Genomic DNA, 22,384 nt, shown 5'->3' with positions numbered 1-22,384 from the left:
ATGCAATATTTAGCTTCATTAAGGGCTAATTTAAACCAATCCTGGGACTTTAATACCATTAATATGTAAGTAGAGGCAGCTTGCTGATGAGATACGGGGGAGACGAAAGGTATAGATGGAGCGAGTACTTAGCGGGGGGGATGTTGAGAACGGTTTTTGAGGGTAGACTGTGGGGTAAATGAGGGATAGAATAGAATAGAATAGAATAGATATTTATTATGCTCTGGGAAAAAACCCTTGGAGCAAAAAACACAATTTACAAAAATAATGGCTCATCAAAGCAAAAAGTTCATGAAAAATGTCAAGTAAAGTTGTTTGATACGCACCTATAAAAAAGAAATAACACGTAACAAGGATTGAAATTTGACATCATAGGCAGACGGAATATAGTACATAATACATAATAATGATACATAATAGGCTGTATTTTCGTGGGAGTTTATTTTAGCTCTCCACTGAGTAAATCCATGTACAATTTAATTTTAAAAGCATGGATGGAGCCCCTCTGTCTAAGATCCTCAGGGAGAGAATTCCAGAATTTTGATCCCGTTATCAGAAATGATTTCTGGTAGATATTAGTACGTGGAGTAGGATAACATAAATAGTCATTTTTGCGAGATGACATATGGGTGGTTACTGATCTGTTCATAAAGATTTCCCGGAGATAATTAGGGATTCTCTCTCTGAAAATCTTAAAAAGAAGAGCACCGAGTAGATATTTCCTTCGATTACAAAGATTTAGCCAACCAAGGCTGATTCTGTACTGTGATACATGAACATCCTTTCTTAAATTGAATACATATCTTACACATGAATTAAGTAGCCTTTGTAACTTTTTATCCAGCTCTTTAGGCATGTCATTATAAACAAGACTACAATAGTCAAAGGAAGGGAATACCAGGGTAGAAATTAACATTTTTCGGGTGGATATAGGAAGTAAGTGCTTGTGCAGTTTTAGTTGATACAGTGTGATATTGACTTTATTACAGATTTCGTTCACATGTTGGTTCCAAGACAAATTTTTTGTGAGGGTTAGTCCAAGAGTGCGAACAGAGTCGCTGAACGGTATTTGATGGTCACCAACTACAACTGGAGGAAGGTGATTATAATCTATTTTGTTTAGGATCCTTGAGCTACCGATGATTATTGCTTTCGTCTTCAAACAGTTCAGTATGAGGTGGTTTTTACCCACCCATTTTGTGATTTCTCTCACGTCATGATTCACTAGATTAATACTATCAGCTATGTTTTTAATCGAAGTATGGATGTATATTTGAAGGTCATCTGCATATATCATATATTTACAATTTTTAATCGCAATTGAAATGTCATTGACAAATATAGAAAATAGCAGAGGTCCCAGGACAGATCCTTGAGGAACTCCGAAAGATACTGGAGCCCATGCGGATAAGTTATTTTCAGGTCCTAAGACTGCTTGAAATCTATTGCCTAGGTAGGAGCAGAACCAGTTTAAAGCTGAACAAGAGAAACCAAGCTTCACCATCTTATGGATTAGTAGATTATGATCAACTCGATCGAATGCTTTACTGAAATCAAAAAGAACTAGTATTGTAACCATACGCTTATCAATATGAAGTCGAATGTCATCGGTTATCTTTAGTAGTGCCGTCTGCGTACTGTATCCATGCCGAAAACCTGATTGCATAGCGTCAAGTTTGTTATTGTTATTTAGGTACTCTGTAACTTGCTTGAAAACAATTCTCTCCAACATTTTCGACAGGGCGCACAGAATAGAGATTGGCCGGAAGTCAGAAGGTAATTTTGCATTTTTTGTCTTCTTTATCGGACGAATAAGTGCTTTTTTCCACTCCGATGGAAATACTGAATTATCGAGAGAATGGTTGAAAATTTCAAGGATGTAAGGTAATAGGGCATATTTGGCAAGTTGAATAATCTTTACTGGAATGTCGTCAACTCCAGTGGCATTTGACTTGGAGAACTCCAATACTTCGATCAGAGTCTCAGGAGTTACGTGCTTAAAGTAAAAGTTGTTATCACTGAATGGTATAACTCGCTCAAGTCTGGAGTTAGCTGGGGCATCATTATGACTAATCGTAGTTGACAAAAAGTAGGAGTTTAGCTGATCGAGAGTTATATTTGGGGGTAGAGAAGAGTCCCGTCTTCGAACCAGCCCAAGATTTCGAAGCTCACGCCAAATCAATTTCGGGTCTCTCTGCGAGGAAAGCTTCGAGGAATAAAACTGGCGTTTACTGTCATTGATGGCTGATTTAACGCGATTTCTAAGTTCCTTGTATTTTTGTCGCAGAGTGGAACAACCAATGCGTCGAAAGGCACATCGCGCTTGGTTGCGTTCTTTAATCATGAGTTTTATCGTCTCATTCAGCCAAGGAGGTGTTCGGCGTTTAGGCCGACATACCCGTAAGGGAAAAAAAGTGTCAGAGCAACTAGCTATGTTTGACGTGAAACAACCAAGTTTTCCATCGATAGAACTAGAGTTAAAAACACCATTCCAATCCATCGCTAGAAGCGCATCATGAAGGCACCGGGAATCAATGTTTTGAAAGTCACGGAATCTGAAAGAGGTGGGTGTGACAGACATAGATAAACTGAAGTTGTAGGTAATTTCAATCAAGTCATGAGACGACAGGAAGGGGACAGAAGTCTGAGAGTATTTTGAAACTTTTTCCAGATCGTCGACGATACAGAGATCTAACAGGGTAAGACTTTTTCCTGTGTGATGCGTTGCAGCATATGGTACAAGATGGAGATTGTTGCAATGCACAAAGTTATGCATGTATTTACCATCATAATTATTTCGTATGAGGTCAGCATTGAAATCACCAAATATAACAATATTTTTAAAGGTAGGGGCATAGTGCAAAAATGCATTTTCAAAGTCTATGGGGAGTGCCGTTTTAGGAGGCCGATACACGACACATAGCAGTAATTTCGAGGAAATTTCACTATGTATTTCTGATATAATAAATTCAGAAGTATGGGAGTAGGTGCCGGGGGAAGTGGCAAGAACATTTACATTCAAATTCTTTCGTACATATACGCCAACACCCCCACCACCTTTACCAATTCTATCATGTCTAAATATATTATAACCATTCATTGTAACCATCTCATCTGGTATGCGTTCTTTTAGCCAAGTTTCGGACATGCAAATTATGTCGTAGGTTGATTCCTGAAAGAAGAGGCAGAATTCATCAAAATGGCCAAATAGGGATTGACAATTAACGTGGCACAGAGTTAAATCTCTTGAGATCTTTTTGTGAGCAAGCAATGACTGAGTGTTAAAAAAAGATTGGCAATTAACACAACATATCTTAATGCAATTAGATTGAAAAACTCTTTGAACCAGATGGCAGCCCTTGGGTTGACAAGTTGGTTGCTAATCCACCAATGAAGAAAGTTTATCAGTATCCTCCGTCGAAGAAATGGTGAGGCGCTCGGAACCGTCTTCTTTGCGAACGTAAATCCTTCCATTGCGCACCCAAACATACTTGATTTTGCCATTTTTCTTCAAGTCGCGAACCACTGAGTACAGTTTACGATTGAAAGGCGTAAGGGATTCATTTACGTACACTGGGGCCGCAGGAGAGAGGCTGAAGCCTATATCTTTGGTAGTGAAATTTCTCTTCCCACTACGGGCGGCGACAACCTTAGAGGCGAGTGAATGCCGAAGAAAACGGACTATCACTGGGTTAGGTGAATCAGACCCTTTGCCATGCAATTTAAGGCGATAGCAATAATCAAGGTCAGACACACTGATGTCCACACCAAGCGCTTGCCCTACGTTACAGACGATAGAGTCAAGGGTTTCACCATCGACGAAGGGAACACCACGAAATTCAACAACATTTCGTAGCCACTCTTGCTCAGCCCTATTGAACTGAACTTGAAGACTCGAAACACGATTTGAAATTTGGATGTTGTCTTCAGATAGGTTGTCAAGGCGTTGGTTAAGGCTAGTGAGAGAAGCCGAAATACCTTTGAGGGCATCCGCATGATCAGTGATGCACTTTTGGATGTCGGAGAGAGACGATTTTATGTCCGAGTACCCTCTTGAAGTTGCTTTACTCTATCAAGTAGCTCCTTAACCAGGTCAGCAAGAGGCTCTTCGGAAGATTTCCCTATGCCAGGTTTTAAGGGCGTGGAGTCAGAGCGAGAAGCACGTTGCCGAGATGTACAGGAATCACACACCCAGGTTTTCTGTAGGTCATCCAGAACTTGCAGGTCCCCATCGGACATAGCAACACAAGACGGATGGAAAAATGACTTGCACTCGCCACAGTTTAGGCCCTTTTGACCACGTCGAGAGCCTTGATTACACACACTACAGGTAGGCATAGCGAAAGCAAAGCAGGAGCTCTGAGGAGACAACCTTTCAGCTCGAGAGCAGAACTGGAACTGTAGGATAAAGGGATAGGAAGGAAGAGAATAGGATTTTTAGATAGAATTAGAATAGACAGCCCATAAAGGGAGGGTCGGCTGCCAGAAAATTACCTAAATAGTCCATGCAAATCTACCTTAATCGGTGGAATACTTTCACAATCATAATAAGTTGAAAGGTTGATATAAATGAAAAACTCAAGGAGAAAATTGGGAGATTGTGGAAATCAGAGAAAGTGAAAAACATACCAATTATTATCTCTGCCACGAGTGAAGTGCCTCACTCATTACATTAAGGCCGAAAAACTATTGGATTACAGACAAACTTGTTCCTTACGGTACAAAAAGCAGCAATTATAACTAGTTGTCACATTGTCAGAAAATTTTCAAATTTAGAATAAAAAGACGAGAGTGCTAACGATTAGTGTATCCCTTATCTCGCCTAAAACCAGCAAAAATTCTGTGGAAAAAAATTAAAATATATTATAACCCCGTTATCTTCTTTAAATAAAACGTGCGTCGGAAAGAATTTACAACGATTAATCCACTCAATTGCAAAGAATCCGCCACCGAATACGGTTTCCATGCCGGGAAACGTGGATCTACCTACCTATTCTCCCGAGATAGGTTTCAATGGGACGGCATGACAGGGGCCGGAAGCGGAGCGAAGCAGCGGTAAAAGTAGCCGGGCGAGATTTATGCGCCTCGCCACGGACTTTACGGGGAGAGGGAAAGGTGGATGGCTCCAGAGAAACAACCATTCTCGACGAAACGCCCTGCGCGCACAAAAAAAATGAACGCGCATGAGTCGGGATAAAATCCCCGGGAAAAAGACCGCGACGTGTCGTCAACGGGTGGAGTTAGCTGAGGCAAACGGGGAAGGTAATGACGCCACCGGATGAACTCACCAGTGAATTATTGATAAAACCTGGGAGCCGAATGAATTGCATTGAAACACCGATAAATAACAAATGAGGAAGGTCGGACCGGAGCTTGAGGTGGGTGTCAGTGAATGTTAAATCCCAGTTGTCGGGGCGGATGAAAAGTGAATGCCTTGCTGCTCGCCCGGAAATATCAATTTGCTATGTAATGGCGTGATTCGATCTTACTTTGGCCCTCATTAAAATGGAAATCCCCGATTATTATGGAGAACGCGATTGAGATTACGCACACTCCCGGATAGTTTCGTGAGCAGCCCACGAGAGTGTCTGTGGGATGCCTATGGTGGTATTGGCCCCAAAAATTAGTGCCCCAATATGTGACTCTGACACACATTCGATAACTCAACACGAAGTTTTTTTTGGATTGGTGAGAGTAGAGCTCACCCGAGACTAAGCCAAAGACATAAGAATATCACAGAATCAGGGTAGGGGGCAAGTTCCTTTCCCTGGGCCACCTCGCAATTAGCGACACGCGGGAAGTGTATAACTATAGTACAATGGAGATCCTCATTCAAACACTGAATGAAGAAAATTAATAACACGTACAAACAGGAGGACTTACGAAAGATATGCCTTCCATTCCAGAGACTACAAAAATGCTATTTGATAACACCATCATATTTAAATTGTATTCGTAGTTTTAAACGTTTAAGTATAGTAAATGCTTAATCAATAGTGATCTTTTAATCATCTCTCCTAAACTCCTAATAACAATGTCTCAAGTCCAATGACTATGGTCTATGTAAAAAATTTTAAAAGAAAAACATTTTGCGTTGGATTTGCCTTACTTTGCCTTGATAAATGTTCTTTTTCCAAGGGTGCTGGTGCATTTGCAAACTCCAACTCTTCCCTAGAGATTCAAAAATATTCAAATTGCAACATGCTCTAACTTTTCAGGCACTTATATTTCCAGGAAACTTACAATATTCCAATGGAAAAATACCAAGAGGTAAAATCCATGACCTATGAAGAAGGTTTGAAGAAAGCTGGAAGACAGAAAAATTATGAGTTCCTTCAAGAATGGCAAGCAGAAGTTATCAAGTACATTGATAAATAAGCATCAAGTACTGTTTGATCAAAGTATAAAGTTTTGAAAGAGTAAAATTAAAAAATGATGTACAGAACGCGTTAAAATAAAAAAATATTCTCATTACAGTATATTAAAATTTTTATGATAAAAATTCCTGTGAGAATTGATTTACCTGACTGTTGGGTTTTTACAGTATGACTTAACATCGTGAACAATTTAGATAACCAATAAAATGGCTTCAATGTAGGACTTTGGGCGATCACGAAACTCAATAAAAACCTCAAAGAAGTGAAAGATAGTTTAAATTTCAAAATATCCCCTAATAAGTGATTAATTTTATGATTGGGACCACTATCGTAACTTTAACTTATCAGGAGAGAGTCATAAGAATGATTATTATTAGTATTATAATATTATATATTAATAGTTAGGAAAGACGGCAATACACCAAGCCAAAAACAGTTTCATCGCCTGGTGATTTAGCATTAGCTGTTAGTGATACACTGAAAAGCAGGGGATAGAGCATAGGGGGCATGATCACCTAAAATGTGAATTTCCAAACTTCTGATTACATATGAGCTCAGAATATCAGATACAGGTGTAAAACACACGAAATTTCAATTTGAACTCAAGCGTAATCAGAGAAAGGAAATAATTTGAATAAGAAGATAACTTTTCCCAATTACGAAGAATATCATAAAAATCGTTAAAAACCCAATAAAACCATGCAAGAACAACTCTGGAATAAAAAAGTTTAATAATTATATCTGTTTACACTATGATATTAAATATTAACGTAAATGTAATGGCTAGAACACAAAAATAAATATAATTTTAACTTCACACTCCATACCTCTCTCCATTTCTTAAACGGGTGTTGAAGACCAGATGCGATGCCAATCCAAACTTGCACACAGTAGTGGGCAGACACAGGCTCCAGACTCACGTAGCCATAGCAGGGGGGAGATAGAATCCTCTCTAAAACTCGATCGCTGATTGCGCCTGTGTAAATGCAAACGAATTCAGTGTTTCAATGGCTTTACGCACTTTCCACAATGGCTGCATGGACTCACTAGAATCATTTATGGCAAAACCCTTCAATTATCATTGTAACACTGGTTAGGTCTTTTAATAAAAAAAACAACTACCAAGCCAAGTTTTTTATAATTACTTGGGTAGGTAAAAACAAAAATGAAAAATTTCGGGATAAAAAATTATAAAAAAATATCTATAAATCGTACAAGTGGGTATCTTTTAACTATACCACTGAAACATAATCATAATTCAATACTCAATTGAATCCCAATTTTCCTGAAATTACCACTGAATTTCACCGAAAAACAACAACACGGAAAAGCGAGCAGAGATTTTTTTGTATATTCCGCTACAAAAATAGTACGATACGAAAGAGTAACACTCATATTTTAAATTCATTCGTTGCACCGCGCTGATTACACAAGAAGAATCAGATCTAAAAAGTGTTTATAAATTCATACCGATTGTTGACTACCCTATTGACCGCTAAATATCTTGTGGAAATGTTTTCTCTTTCTCTGATATCTGTGGCTCTACCTCAACTAAACAAAACTTCTTGGCAGTAATATAAATAGCTCCTTACTTCTCAAAATCCTATATTCAAGAAAAAAATGAATGAGCATATCGTGAATGTGAGCGTCATAATGTGACAAAACCCTTCAATTACCAGCTCATTCATCTTTTGCCTGATGATATAATCAGATCCTAATTTTAGGATTTGTAAATGGTGATACTGAAAACTCAAAAAAATGTATTAGTCAATTTTTGTGGGGATAAATACCCCGATATTGATGAAAATGGGAATAAAGGAAGAAATAGCATTGTTATGATGCTAAATTCAATTTACAAGTAAGGGAAAAACCAATGCAATGGAAAGCAAGAAATATTTAACTCAAAATAAAAAATGAAATCAGTTCTGCAGCTCTTTTTAGTGAATTAAGAAACTAGCATAACCACTGTCTTCCTTGGAGTTATAACACAAACACGACCGAAAAATAATCCCACACTTCATCTAGATGAGTTTCAATTTGAATCTTTGAGGAAGAGATGACATTTTAGTAGAGTAATGAGTTCTTTTAATACTTTAGTAACTGGAACCTAGGGGAGAAGAGACTCTGAGTCCAACTTCTGAGAAATTTCCATTCATATGCCTGAAATCACGACAAGCGTTCTTAAACATACGACTCAATGATACAGAGAAATGCCATTTTGAATACATAAGAAAACATTGTTGATGGTTTTTATCATCACATGCAAATTTAGAACGACTGTCAGATGAGTTACGTAGAGTGCGTTAGAGAAAGATCATTTATTTTTGACCGAGGCCACAAAAAATTGGGTTACTAGTGTGATATATGATATTGTAACGCAATTTACCATTAGTTTCATGAATAAAGCAGAAAAAATGTGCTGCAATAAGCTGTTGAGAAAATGGAAATATGGACAAAGATATTTACTACTCCCCTGAGGAGAAAAATGTGAACGAATGTAACGAAGGGTTGCATTATGAACATAATAATTCAATTTTAAATATTGAGAATTGAAAGGTACCTGTTGAGAAGGTAGACAATGGAATAATGATGACGTCATACCAGAGAAATTTAGGGGTTCTTTGATTGAACACGATAAAATTGGAACGAATATGCCACCCCTGTTATCACATAAAAGTGTATTCATGACCTTACTTCAGAATATCCCTCGAGCAATTAAGAAATACTGACCGGAACCCTAACTATCCCCTATTCCTTCAAAAATCACCCATAAATTTTAAATGATGAGCTTTTATGCCCTAAGAAACTTACGCCTATGTTCGGTAACCATTTGGTAATTCATAGCGAGAAACTCTTCTTCTCGCAAATCAATATATTTACAGTCACAAATGACCTCATGTTGATTATGTCGCTCCAATACTTTGCCATTTAACTTCAACTATTAACTTTGTTTAGCGTGACTGCGTCTTTACCCGCAAATGTTAGGCACCCTTGAAGGATACTGGCCCAAGTGTATTCGTACTAGCGCATACAAAAACACCTGAAAAATAGTTATTTTTTATAATTTCAGCTGGCGAAAATAACTGAAGGCTAATAAATAATATACCAACACAATAGAAATAGTCATATTACAAATAGTTCATTATTGAGCTTGAATCACCTTATTATGCTGGATTTCATTCGGAAAAATTAATTCTTGTTTACACCAAAAGAGTTTGAATATTTTTTTCTACGAGGTACATCACTAACAATGAGCAGTTTCTCAATTTATGAATGAGGTAGCTTATTGTTACAGCTATAGCTTTCTCAAGAATGAAGCCTTCCAGCCACACTGGCGTCATCAACAAATGCGTTCGGTGTCTCAGTAGTAGCGCAAAAATCATGTCCCAAAAACAAATGAGAAATAAAATGTTTTCAGAGGTATCACAATTTTAACTAAAAGAAATATTGCCATTAATATTCAGGGTTTAATCTAAAATGTAGTCATCGAATAAGAAAAAAAATTAATATCAGTCAATAATGGTGTATGCAAAGGAAAAATTCACGTCATTACAACTTCTATCTCAAATGCGCTGAGTTATAAAAATAACAAGATGCTTGTTGAAGAGCCTAAATTTCATTTTTATCACCATTTTCAGGGTTTTTACCAATATTATATTGGTGTTTTTGTGTCAAAACAACAGACATATATTGACATTAATCAAAATTATACGCATGTTTAGTTGCCATATGAGCGTGCATAAATATGAGGATTTTGAAATGCAAGTTCCATACGAGATAGCTTCGAAAGCATTTTTGTGGCCGTCATCCTATAAAGTACGTACCTCGAAACATCCATGAAAATGACATATGCTTCGCATCGCGGGTGCAACTTCCTTAAAGGGAGGAGCGGTCTCGTTGAGGGTACGCTGGGATCCATACCACGCGCTCAGCGATGTGCGCCAGCCAAGCGCTGTCGCAATTTTCGAAACAACGTAGATAGGCATGCCGCGGCGGCTACGACGCGAACGTGCTCAATTTCGCCCCCACCTCCGCCACTGCCACTGGAATCATGAACCGCTCGTCGAGCGGTGTCAGTCCAGTCAAGATGACTCGGGAAGAGCGAGGAACCTCCGCATTACATTACACTCTCTCCCCTCCGATATGGCTCCCATGCAGTCATTTTCATCGCAGTTTTGACGACAGATTGCTACATTACCTACATTTCTTACGGATGCAAAATATTTTTTCGGTTCGCAATTATTGCTATTGATACAAAATCATATATTAGCCACATACCAGAAATAAAATCAGACCCAGTTTTGACGAGCGATTGCTACATTACCTCCAGTTTCTTAAGGGCTGGTTACACCGGACGTTGACACGTACGAGCTAATGGCTGATTGCGTGAATTACTTTTTTGGACCGGAACGGAACATGGACGAATGCATGAACCAAATTAGAACAGGTTCTATTATATTATCATACGTTCACATAAGTTTAGTGGCTACACGATGCAATTTCGTGGTCATTCATTTAGACATTAACTTTTGCGTGTTAGTGTCTTATGTAACCAGGCCTTTATGGAGGAAAAAGCCTTTTTCGGCTTAAAAGGAATGCTAAAGACACGGAATCATATATTAAAAAGCAATACGCCAGAAATAAAATCACATACGGCACAGTGGCAGAGGCGGATTTAGGGGGACCACTGAGGTCATGAAACCCAGCCCGCAAAAATGTATAACACATTTCAATTTTTATTAGATTAACAGTTTTTGTATCCTTGTAAAGGAGTGAATGGAATGTATATGCAAATGCATGGCTACAAGTCCCAAACGTGAGAGAAGTTTCAGCCATATTTAAGGTAGAGTGTAGCACTCCCAAAAAAGCATTTTACACGGGAGAACACCCCTCTCCCATAGGAGTATTCCATACTCCCCGGACCCAGGTCATGACCCCCTTCCCACCCCTGAATCCACCCCTGCATAGTAATAGAATCGAATCAAATGGAAAGAGAATTTAAAAGACACTGAAGGGAAAACAATTCACATTTCTCAAATAGATGACCAACATTCTATGTAAAATATTAAGTTGACTGTCTATTTTATAGCAAACTATTAGATGAGATACGGCTATGCATTATTCAATTATTTTTCTAGCTGCTAACTGTAAGACCTTATTAGAAAAAAAATCTTGGCAACTAAAACTTCTGCATGAGTCAAGTATCGTTTTACGTATTTACGCGCACGTCTGGAAAGCTATTAACAGCCAATTAAAAATTCTCCAAGATCAAATCTCATGGCTTAGAGGATTGAATGAACACATACCTGACCGGCAATTAGGAAATCCGGGCTGGAATTCTGGCCACTCCAAACGGTTTCCTGTACAAATCACATTTCCTATACAATATTTCCAATTGGAAGAACCTCACCTAGCTGAATCATGCTTGAAATGGAGAAGAGTCTGACATGAAGTCACTTAGAGACTTATGGACATAAAGCCTTTAGTCACTTCTAGAATTATATCTCATGGGATGAAATTGGCCATTAGTTCCAATGTTCCACGAATATTACATGGGGTCTGTTTTCAGTTATTGAGTCTCGGAAATCACGAAAAGTTGTGGTTGCTGCCGAACCTTGTATTATCCGCGACAGCATACCAACCGACTGTATCTTATTTGGCGAAAAAGTTCAGTAAATATAAAAATTAAACCTGCGCACAGTTTTTGAAAAAGAACTTCTACGCAGACATAAATGTATATCTATTCGATTGATGTGTATAAAAAGGGTAAGTTCTCTTTTTCTAATATGATGTTTCTGTGATTTCTGTGATTGACTGAGCGCCAAAATAATTTATGGTGGTATGGTAGTACGGATGATTGAGATTTTCTACTCGACTGCGCCAACGAAAAATCGTGTGAAAGTCGGCGTCGCATCCACTCGTAGAACCTCTCATCGGATTGGCAGAGCGTAAGCTTTAGAGTACGTCCCTTGAGGCGAACATTCGTGATGCATTACGATGAAAATAAGCTCAATGTGTGGCGCATTGATTCACGCTTTCCTATACCTATTGGTTCATTCCAAAGTTGAATGGGGCGGCTCAAAATTGAGGGCTCCGGGAAATATACCCAGACTGCACCCTTGAGTAGGCACGACGATCATCCAAGAGAAACCAGTGCCCAAGGTGACTTTTTTCCGTTTACACGCATTTTAAGTAAATGATTATCTCATTTTCAACCATGTAGTTTTCAGAGGAATTAGTTAATTCGGTGATGATATTTATGTATTAAATTCTACAGCAATGTTGAGTTGGAATAGATTCTAGATACGGAAGTACTAAAATTACCCTCAACTGACACAGAAAGCTGATAAAAACGGGCTGAGGGATCCTTTAAGCACCATGGGTGCCAAATTAGACACCACTCGTTTCAACCTCCTATCGTAACGAAATTTCAGTCACTATCCACGCGTCCAGGAGATATTTTTTTCACGATTTTAGGAGAAATTGTTTTTTATTAAATAATCTTAATAATATTGGAACACATATTTAAGAAGTTAAAAGAGCTGTCGTAAATTTTTTCATATATCAGACAGCTAAATTTGTAAATCAATTCCTGCACAAAAAGAATTTACAAATTAATAAGCTTTTGATGATGCTAGATATTATTCCATATTGTTGATAAAGCCTGCTTAATGTTCCCGAAGGATGTCTTTTGATTCATTGTACCGCATTCACAAATGGAAATTCAAACAACTCAGTAAGGAAGATTTCGTGCTTTCTCGGCGAATGGACTTAGTGAAGAGTTCTCGGGATCGCCACCGGGTCAGGAACTCCATATCAGCCGACGTTTCGATGTCCGACTCGGTCATCGAAACGTCGACAGAAATGGAGTTTCTGACCCGGTGGCGATCCCGAGAACTCTTCACTTAACTCAGCAAGGCATGTAAATCGTGAACGCATAAGTTCTACGGTAAAGATACACAGATAAACCTGCTTGATTGGTCTCTTAATAAACACACGTAATAATAAACACACGTAATATAGTCATGTGTTTCTAACCGTCTCCCATTGAGTTTCCCATGCAATGTTAGCAGGTACACACTAAAATTGCTAAGTAACACGAAGGTTTAAGCTAACTATTTACTCAAGCATTGACGACAGAAATTTTAAATAATAAGAATTTAACAAAAAAACTCACATATTGTCATAAAGTAGTCTCATATTCTTATCTAGTTCAAGACTATTATTTCATCTAGTGACAATACTCAAGGTTTTGAAACGATATATGTCAGCTTCGAAGAGAAAGAAGAATTGGCAAGAGGCTACATGAGACATGAAATCCAAGCTTAACGCAATTTAACACCTATAGATTCAAGAAATTCAGTAACTCGCCAGTAAGAATCCGATTTCATTTTGAGATGGTCTGTTCCTGCAAAAATGCGCAACTGCATAATCTTAGAATAAAAACTTTCTCATACCACCGACCCCGAATTTTAAGACGAGTTCATTCAAGCTTTTTCTCGAATTATAGACTTTTATTTTACGCTGATATAAGTTTGTGCCAACATTTTTGCTGAGATAAAAATTATATCTTTTGATTCAAGCTTGTTAAATTAGAGAAAGAAATTTCAATCAGCCAAATATATTAAAATGAAATGAAAGTAAACAATTAAAATAAAAGTCATCCCTATACGTGTTTCAGGATTAGCTAGTAAGAAAATGGAATCCAAGGAAAATTAAAATCATTAGTGGTAGGAGAAGCGTCTTTTATACATTTTTAAAATGTTAAAGTGGATTTTATTTTGGCCCTCATTAAAATTTTGCATGCATAATTCTTTCAATTCTGGTTACCAGGCGTACTTAAATATGCATAAAAACAAGTCCGTATTTGGTTTCAACGAAGCTTGAAATAGAAGCGCTAAAACTCGTTGTACATCCGGAGTTTCAAGGAAAATATTTTTTAGCATACCCAACGTACGATCATCACGATGTTACCTCTCCTAAATACTAAACTGGCTCATGTTCTGACTTGAGGCAAAAACACGCCCGGAAGGCATAAGAAAAATTATTTCAGCTTGGATAGATTTGCTAAGCTGTAACAGTTTTCAAAAGTAAACATTGTGGTGAAGTCACTGGAGAACTTTAAAATTCGGGAAATAAAAGCATGTGAATGAGCCACAGAGGTTACCACAACCGCTGGAATAACTGACATTGAGAAATAAATTAATAAGGGGTAGTTCATTTCCCAGCTTTAGATTACTGACATTCTAATGGCAAAGAATAATACAAAAAATAGACTGCATATAAACAAATAATAACTAACATTTATAACAACACTCATGCTAATAAGGGGAGGTATTGCATCTTTCCACACCTCAAGAAATAAGAGTGTACTTTTATGGCCACTTAAAATGACTGAAACGAACAGAAAAAAGAAAAAAATTAAAAAATATATAAAATAACAATTGCATCCAAGAGAGAGCGAAGAAAAGTCTCATAATTGCTCTCTGCTTTGTTAATTTTAACAGACTTGTTCACAAAAAAATATCGGTTCAAGCTGTTGGTCGATAGCTCAGGACAAAGCAAATAAGGACCGCCTCAAAGTAAGCCGTCACGAGCAAGAGCGAGTGGTGACTTGACTTCTTGGGCACAGCGCCAATTGCTCCCAACACCCTCCCCACCCCGAATCCATCCTTGAGGCGACCCCTTAGTGCACCCACTCATCTCTGCTGAGCCGCTCCTCAGCGAAAATTGGGGTAAAATATTTCACCTATCCCCCCTCCTAATAAACATGATAGCATAGGTTAAGAAATAGATCATTGCTCTCCACAGTGAGTGGCATACAGCGCATTTTCTCCTTTATATATCAGTTTTTTACCGCGATTAGTATATTAAACTGCGATTAGTTTATTACGCTGCGATGGGTACAATAAAATTAACCGAAATTTCTTCTGAAAACTTATACCTAGCACCAAAATAAAAATTATCGAAGTTTTTTTTTGCAAAATTCGCGAAAATCGCAAAACATTCATCATGTCTAAACAAACAAAGCCTCAGACTAAGGTCGTGGATTCGAGACCTGGGCATCTTCGTATGTTTGTGGAAATGCCATTCCATACCAAACCTAGAACCACCATCGAATTCATGCTGCATTGCATTATGTTTTGTAAAGTGACGTGAAAGTGAGGACATTGTTGGGTACGGAAATTAGGAGTAGAAAACATCCGAGTCCAACTTGATATGTAGTTGTGCATTTCATTTTCCACTTGATGTCAGCACAGAAAAGAGACTCACTTGTATCCCTTAGCTTCCAAGTTTTTCATAGTTCTTCTTGTATAGAAAATAATTCACTTGTCCCCCTTAGCTACTCACCCCCTCATGTATACAGAGACAAGCCGAATACAAAAGCGCCTTTTTCCCACACATGAAAAAATGCTCTAAAACGAGAGTATGAAGCATCCCTGATTATCATTATCATTGTTATCATCATATATGTTGCTATTATTATTAAAATTATCCTACAGGTTAAGGTTATTCATGGAGAATTTTGTTAATGAATACGCACTTAGCAGCGTGGGTTTCAAAAGGTTGTGTTCATGTCACACAGAGAAGAGTATGAAGCATTCCTAATTATTATCTTTGCTATTATCATAGCTGCTGCTAATGATATTAAAGATATTCTACCGGTTAAGGTTAGATTTAATAGTAAATTTTGCGAATCACCCCTGCTCTAATCAAAGTTCTCTCTTCAATTCCCTGAGAGGCTTTATCCTTATTTTTTCGAATTTGACATTTATATTCCCTTTATTGGTTGTTCAATGCCTCTTAAATATTAAATGCTATTAATATTTCATAGTAGACTTTAAAAACGGCAAATAATCCAGAGAATCGATTTATCCGAGAAAGCATAATGGTTATTTCCAACTTGACAACACTTACCAACTTAGTCATGGCATAACGGATATTGAGGAAATTGAGTTGCTCATACGAATGACAGCAGCCTTGCGCCTTCTGTGCTCTTAATGGGCATATAATTATTCCGTATTTACCAAACAAACCACCTCAAGCCTAATTACGGTGGCGAGCACTTGTGAATGAGAAGGACTGTCTTAAAGAATGAATAACTAAGTTTTGCCATGGAACGATATTGATTCAATTCAATAATTCATAATGCTTCTTTCCAACTTAACGCCACTTACCATCAACTATTCATGGCATTGCGTATTTAGAAGATGGAGGTTCTCAATGAGATGACAGCAACCTTACACCTTCTGTGCTCTCAAAAGGCATATAGTTATTCCGTATTTACCACGCAAGCCACCTCTTAGGTATTTTGTGGTGAGCACTTGTGGATGAAAAGTACTCTCACAAAGAATGAATAGCTCCATGCGACTCATTTTTGCAATGGAACGACATTGATTCAATTCAAAACGTGAAATAAAAGCAACCTTACTGAAAAGAGAAACTTTAATTAGTATGGAATGGTATTTGGAGGAGGCGACCGACAGCTGAGGTCATTTGCGCCATGAGGCAAGGGTAGGTTAGGCAGGGTGGAGGGAGACCCAGCGTCGGCATTAGGTTGCTCTTAACGAAAGGCGCCAAGGGTACCACGGCTTAACGTCCCATCCGACGGACGGAGTGTTGCGCTTGAAATGTTCTCCACACAACATTCAAGCAGGGATCGGGCAGTCTCTGAAAATCTCTGCCACCGCCGGGATTTGAACCTGAGCTCACGAATGGGAAGCAAACACTCTAGCCACCACACCAACCCGATCCCCTTCAATTAGCTATAGGAATCAATTGAATGGTTTGCGGCGTAACTTCGTGAAATTGCCTCATATTGGAATGAAAAAACTTTGTAAATTTCACATGAATTTTATTAGCACGACCAGTTTCATCGCTGCGCGACATCATCAGGTGCATATACAGGAAAGCACGGCCTTAAATACCCTGGGATACAGCACCCGTTCCCTTGTATCCCAGGGTATTTAAGGCCGTGCTTTCCTGTATATGCACCTGATGATGTCGCGCAGCGATGAAACTGGTCGTGCTAATAAAATTCATGTGAAATTTACAAAGTTTTTTCATTCCAATAGCTATAGGAAGTCAGCCATGTAAAGGAGGTTGTTAAGTGGAGCCTCGTGTTATTTGCATGCTGGAAATATTACCATAAATTGAAGTTACGTGGATTTAATGTGAGCGCAAATAATGCGTTAAATTTTTTTATGATCACTACAAGGAAGTATACACTTTACGTTGTTCAAAATGATCCAGGCTTCTCGCGTTATTTTCCAAAAATTGTAACGCCTTTAAAAAGTTTTTACGATCACAGTAATCAAGTTGCACGAAATGATCCTGACTTCTCCCATTGTTTCCCAAAAAATTGATACGCCGCAAACTCCTAACTGTGCTTATAACCCTACAATGGAAGAAAAAAATAACTAGAGACTACATAAATACAGATTTTTCTCAAATAAACAGCGTCATTCAAGCATAGCAGTATCTCTGGCGTGGCGATAATTTTTTCTCTCCCGAGATGTATTCTCCAGTAAAGTGCTTAGCTTTCCGATATGCTCAACCACTCCAGTTGGACCAAAATTATTCATTCCGTGTGAAAGCTTGGCGGTTTGAAACTAGGTTCCCTGGTATTTTATTCAACGAAAATCGAACGCGTATTGATCACTTACTTTTATGGATCGTGTGGATAAATGTAACTACTTGAAAAAATAAGAAAAAACCATGGACGCGTCGATATCCGCGCCGCTATCCCAGAATGCTCTCTGCTAAATTTATAATCCATATGGACTCCGAAATGCGAAGCTAAGAGAGCACACTGTGCAGTCCTAATTCTTTTCTTTCGAGTGCGTGGCCGCATAGGCAGCCCTACTCAACAACGCTTCAGTGTGGTGAATGCCATGCCTAAAGTCGAATAATATTTTCCCTTTAATGCACTCTCCAAAATTAAGTGTTCTCTCTCCTTCGGAAGGAAATTCAGGAATACCCTGATCTCTATCACACAACGATATTAAAAGTTAATGTATTATATCTTGAATAAATGGCACTGTGATATGCAAATATATTAAACGTAGATTAAAATTTGAACATTATTTACGTTAGAAAGGTTACTGTCAAATAATATATTATGTTTTCCAACCCTTACATTCATACTCTAAATACTACCCAGAAGTCCACCTTGATATGCGGCCAATCGTATGGAGTTTAGTTTATGAGCCCTTATTTATTGCAAAAAATCGAATTACCGTTCTTCTCGGTATGTAAGTTATCTCAAATTTTCTTGAAAATTAAAATTGAGTGCAATTACTAAATGACGCCCTAAGTGTGATCTAGTGGTAAGAAATGAGAGGTTATTGCGACTTACACCTTAAATCACATGTGAAAGGGTGGTTTATGAATGAAAAATTAGAGATTTATAGATAAAAATGAGAAAGGGTGATGTAGAGGGTATAGAAAACCCAGCGTCAGTATAAGTCTTCTATTTACAAAAAGCGCCAAGGGGACCACGTATAAACGGCTCATCCGACGGACGGGGAGCTGTGTGGAGGGTACTTTAAGTATTTTACGCAAACAGTTGAAGTGCTCGTTCCACAGAATTTACGCAGTGTTGGGCATCACACCCAGCAGTATCTCCGGCACCGTTGGTATGTGAATCCGGGGCAAAGAGAGTTAAGCCGGAAAATTAACCAGCATACAAACCCGATCCTCCGTATCGCATTGAAAGACTAATTTTGCCAATTGCTCCAGCGATCTACAACTAGCGCATGGCCACCGAATATCTGACGGTCCCTGCAAAAACTGCCTCCCTCACAGATGCCCGGCACAGTCCTAAGAAGCACCACTAAGCTGTTATGACGGACAAACTGCTCCTTGGATAAGATGGTGGAATCGACTAAAAACAAGCAAAGCTTCTATATTGATGAACTGAGTGCTATTCACCGCAATTTCCTTCGTAAGTGCAATTGAAATAGCTAACAACGAAAAAGGACTGAATGCATTGGCATAATGGTCATACTCCAAGTAGATCTGAGTTCTTGAATGGCAGCAACGGATTTGACGATTTCACCATTAATTGGGATGTAGAGGAAAACGTACTGCACGGCCAAGGGGACTGCATAGAGGAGGCATAATTCCATCCCCTAGAAGGCTGATTTCTGTTACCAATTTGGTCGCATTTTAATCCGTTTTCAAAAATGTCTGCAGCGCGTTGATGAGTGCAATGCGATTCACGTTTTCCCACGTCAGCCATCTATTATATCTATTCCCATCTATTATAATGTTTGCAGGAGTAAGAACATTGATAAGTTATGAATTTTATTGATAAAATAAAATTTCGGTTGACACCTCTAATTATACCTTATTTTCCCGTTAAAGTCAGATCAATTTGTCCATCAGCGACGCGAGTTGCGACTTTTATAAACCCATTTTGTGGTTGTGCGGTTGGTGACAAAATATTTAGGGATAGACTTCAGGATGCTCTTTTGTAAAATTCCTGAGCACGACAACGGAATTTGGGGGACAGATTTTATTTTACAAGACTGCTGTTTGATTCCCAAAGGAAATGGACAAGAAGATTAAAAGAGACCGCGGCAATGGGTGGAAGTTTTTTTTGGAAAAGTAAATTGTCGAATAGAGCGGTTGGCGATGAATGTAAATGCGGCTTTAGCGACTTTGTCCGCGGCGGCGAAATGTGGTCCGGCCGCGGGAGACTTAATGGAACGTTGAATAGGGCCCGCGGTACTTCAGCCATCCAGAGGAGAGTGTTTCTGAGGCTGGGCGAGCGAATAAACGAATGCATGCAGAATGTTTTCGTAGCTCCGCAATGGGTTGGGTGCATGAAGGGCGGGTTGGGACCGCACTAATGGAGAATGGGTGCTCCGTCGGTTCAACAGACGCTTTTGGCAAAGACGGCCTCCAACTTGCTTCGACGTGGGGGGGCCTACTTCAACGGGAGGTATAATATATCCCGCCGACTTTTCGTGCACTGGGCTTCAGAGTGAGTGGAAATCTCCCTGATATGGGAAGGATGGACGAGTTGAGAATCGCGTGAAAAAGAGGACTGATGCTAGCTCACATTGAGCCGGAAATAAAAAAATTGGAGATGTTTGGATTGTGTATTCCACTAAATTACCACGAATAATTATGACAATTTAATTAAAGAATTACGGAATAGATGAAATCCTGTGGTAAGTTGTTGTAAGAGTTGTGTTGAAGTTGCCATCATGTAAAGTCCTCTTGACAAGAGGGAACAACAAAAAACAGCTGGCTAGTGGGGTCAAAAAAGAGAATTAAAACTTTGAGCTTTTATAATGTCAAGAAACCGTATTTTTTCAAATAATGTATTCATTATTGTAAGAAAAAGAAAACATTTATCACCAATGGCCCTGAGTGAGAGTAAAAACAAATTTTGTTAGTAAACATTATGGCTATCGTAAAATTAAAACTACAAATTTATTTTGGTTTTTCAACGTGTTGGAACTTAATGCCTCAGGGGCATAGGAGCCTTTTGTATTTTTTTATATTTACATATTAGGTTCCAAAAGGATTAAATGAGATAATAATTAAATGTTATGCAAAAAGAAGAAAAACGAAGAAAAAATCCCCGAAGAAGATAAATTAAGATAAAATAACACGTTGCTATTATTCTTCAAGAAAACAGGGTGCATAAGGGACAAAAGAAGAAAAGGAAGAACGAGAAATTACGTAAAATATGTAGACCTGCTTCATCGATCGAAGGATATCAACACCAATTAAAAACACTGTAATGAGTAGCGTGATGTGGTGAACGCTGATCGGATTCATTCAGATCATTTTTCATTACGAGCGAATGTTGTGAGTGCAATCAGAATTTTGGCTACTAATTACGATGGCTCATTTCAGTGTGGGTATGAAAAATTTCAATCTCACTTAAGTCCGATCACTTCGCTAAACACGTCTCTGAGCTATAGTCATAAACAGGATATGCGATTGAAACCGTTAGGAACAAGAGAAAGGAAATAGACAGTGTCATAATAGCCATACTCCGCGCTTTCAAATCTGAATGCTTGGATGGAAGCGAAGGATCGCGTTGCTAATCACTCAGAGTTAGGTACTCGCGATGACAAGTGATGGGAAAAATTACATTCATCGTAAAGGATACCATCTCTCCCAGGACGGACCTACTCATGTGAAGTAACGCGATTTTTAAATATGAATACTATGGCAGTAAGCAGGACAGAGAGAAATGGTACTTCAAATAAACCCAAGAGCAGGCGATCGACAATGAATTTAACGCGACTTATGACATCATGGTGATTTATTCAAAATGAGAATCCAAATTATCAACTCCTATAAAATGTATTTTTCTGGATAATAAAGCTTAAAACTTTGGAACGAGAGAAGGAAGTGAGTTCATTTCGAACTTAAAATTGTGCTTGATTACTCTTCTTTTGAAGAAAGGGAACAACGTGAAAAGTGGGGATCAAATATCACAGTATATGTGCCAGAAACAAGGCTCCTGGGGAAGTAGGATGAGAATAGTGTTCAGGAGGTCAATGCTTTATTCAATTTCACCAAAAAAAAACACTGGATTTCTTAAAATTCTTCTGTATTTCTTTTTTTTACTCCCCGTACAATTTCGAAATTCAGTAAGGCTTCCAGTGAGTGCATGTGAGAGAGTCCCGAACACCATGGCCATTACTTTTCAATTACATGTGAATTTGAAATTTATCATAAATATTGGACATAGGGGGAAAGAAACAGGATTATAAATTTAAAAAGTTGAAAAGGATAATATGCGGGTATCACACTCGCTTAGCGAGTGATACCATTTTCACTTTAGTGCGAGTATCACGAGAATCTATGAATCTCGCATGGCAATTTTTCTTTTTTCTTGCACATGAACGAAATAGAATGTACCGATTACTATAGTCATGTCATAGAATTCTACCTACCTACTGTATTCTACCTACTGTATTTTTTTCAGTTAAAATTTTATGAAAAGAGCGAAAAATAAGTAAATCACGCGGCGACTA

The 22,384-nt window shown here is 38.4% G+C and overlaps 1 long non-coding RNA gene across 1 annotated transcript in view; it reads right to left on the bottom strand.

Moving 5' to 3' along the window:
• Positions 1 to 7,210: 7,210 nt before the first annotated feature.
• LOC124171443 overlaps positions 7,211 to 22,384 on the bottom strand; it is a 74,357-nt gene continuing 59,183 nt past the window's right edge. The window contains exon 3 of the long non-coding RNA XR_006867717.1: positions 7,211 to 7,353. This is a non-coding gene — a long non-coding RNA (uncharacterized LOC124171443). The remainder of the gene's footprint in view (positions 7,354 to 22,384) is intronic.

The sequence above is a fragment of the Ischnura elegans genome, chromosome X, assembly GCF_921293095.1.
Source record: "Ischnura elegans chromosome X, ioIscEleg1.1, whole genome shotgun sequence".
NCBI classification, from domain to species: domain Eukaryota; kingdom Metazoa; phylum Arthropoda; class Insecta; order Odonata; family Coenagrionidae; genus Ischnura; species Ischnura elegans.
Note: the sequence above shows the minus strand (reverse complement) of the source record. Positions and strands in the feature narration are given on the sequence as shown.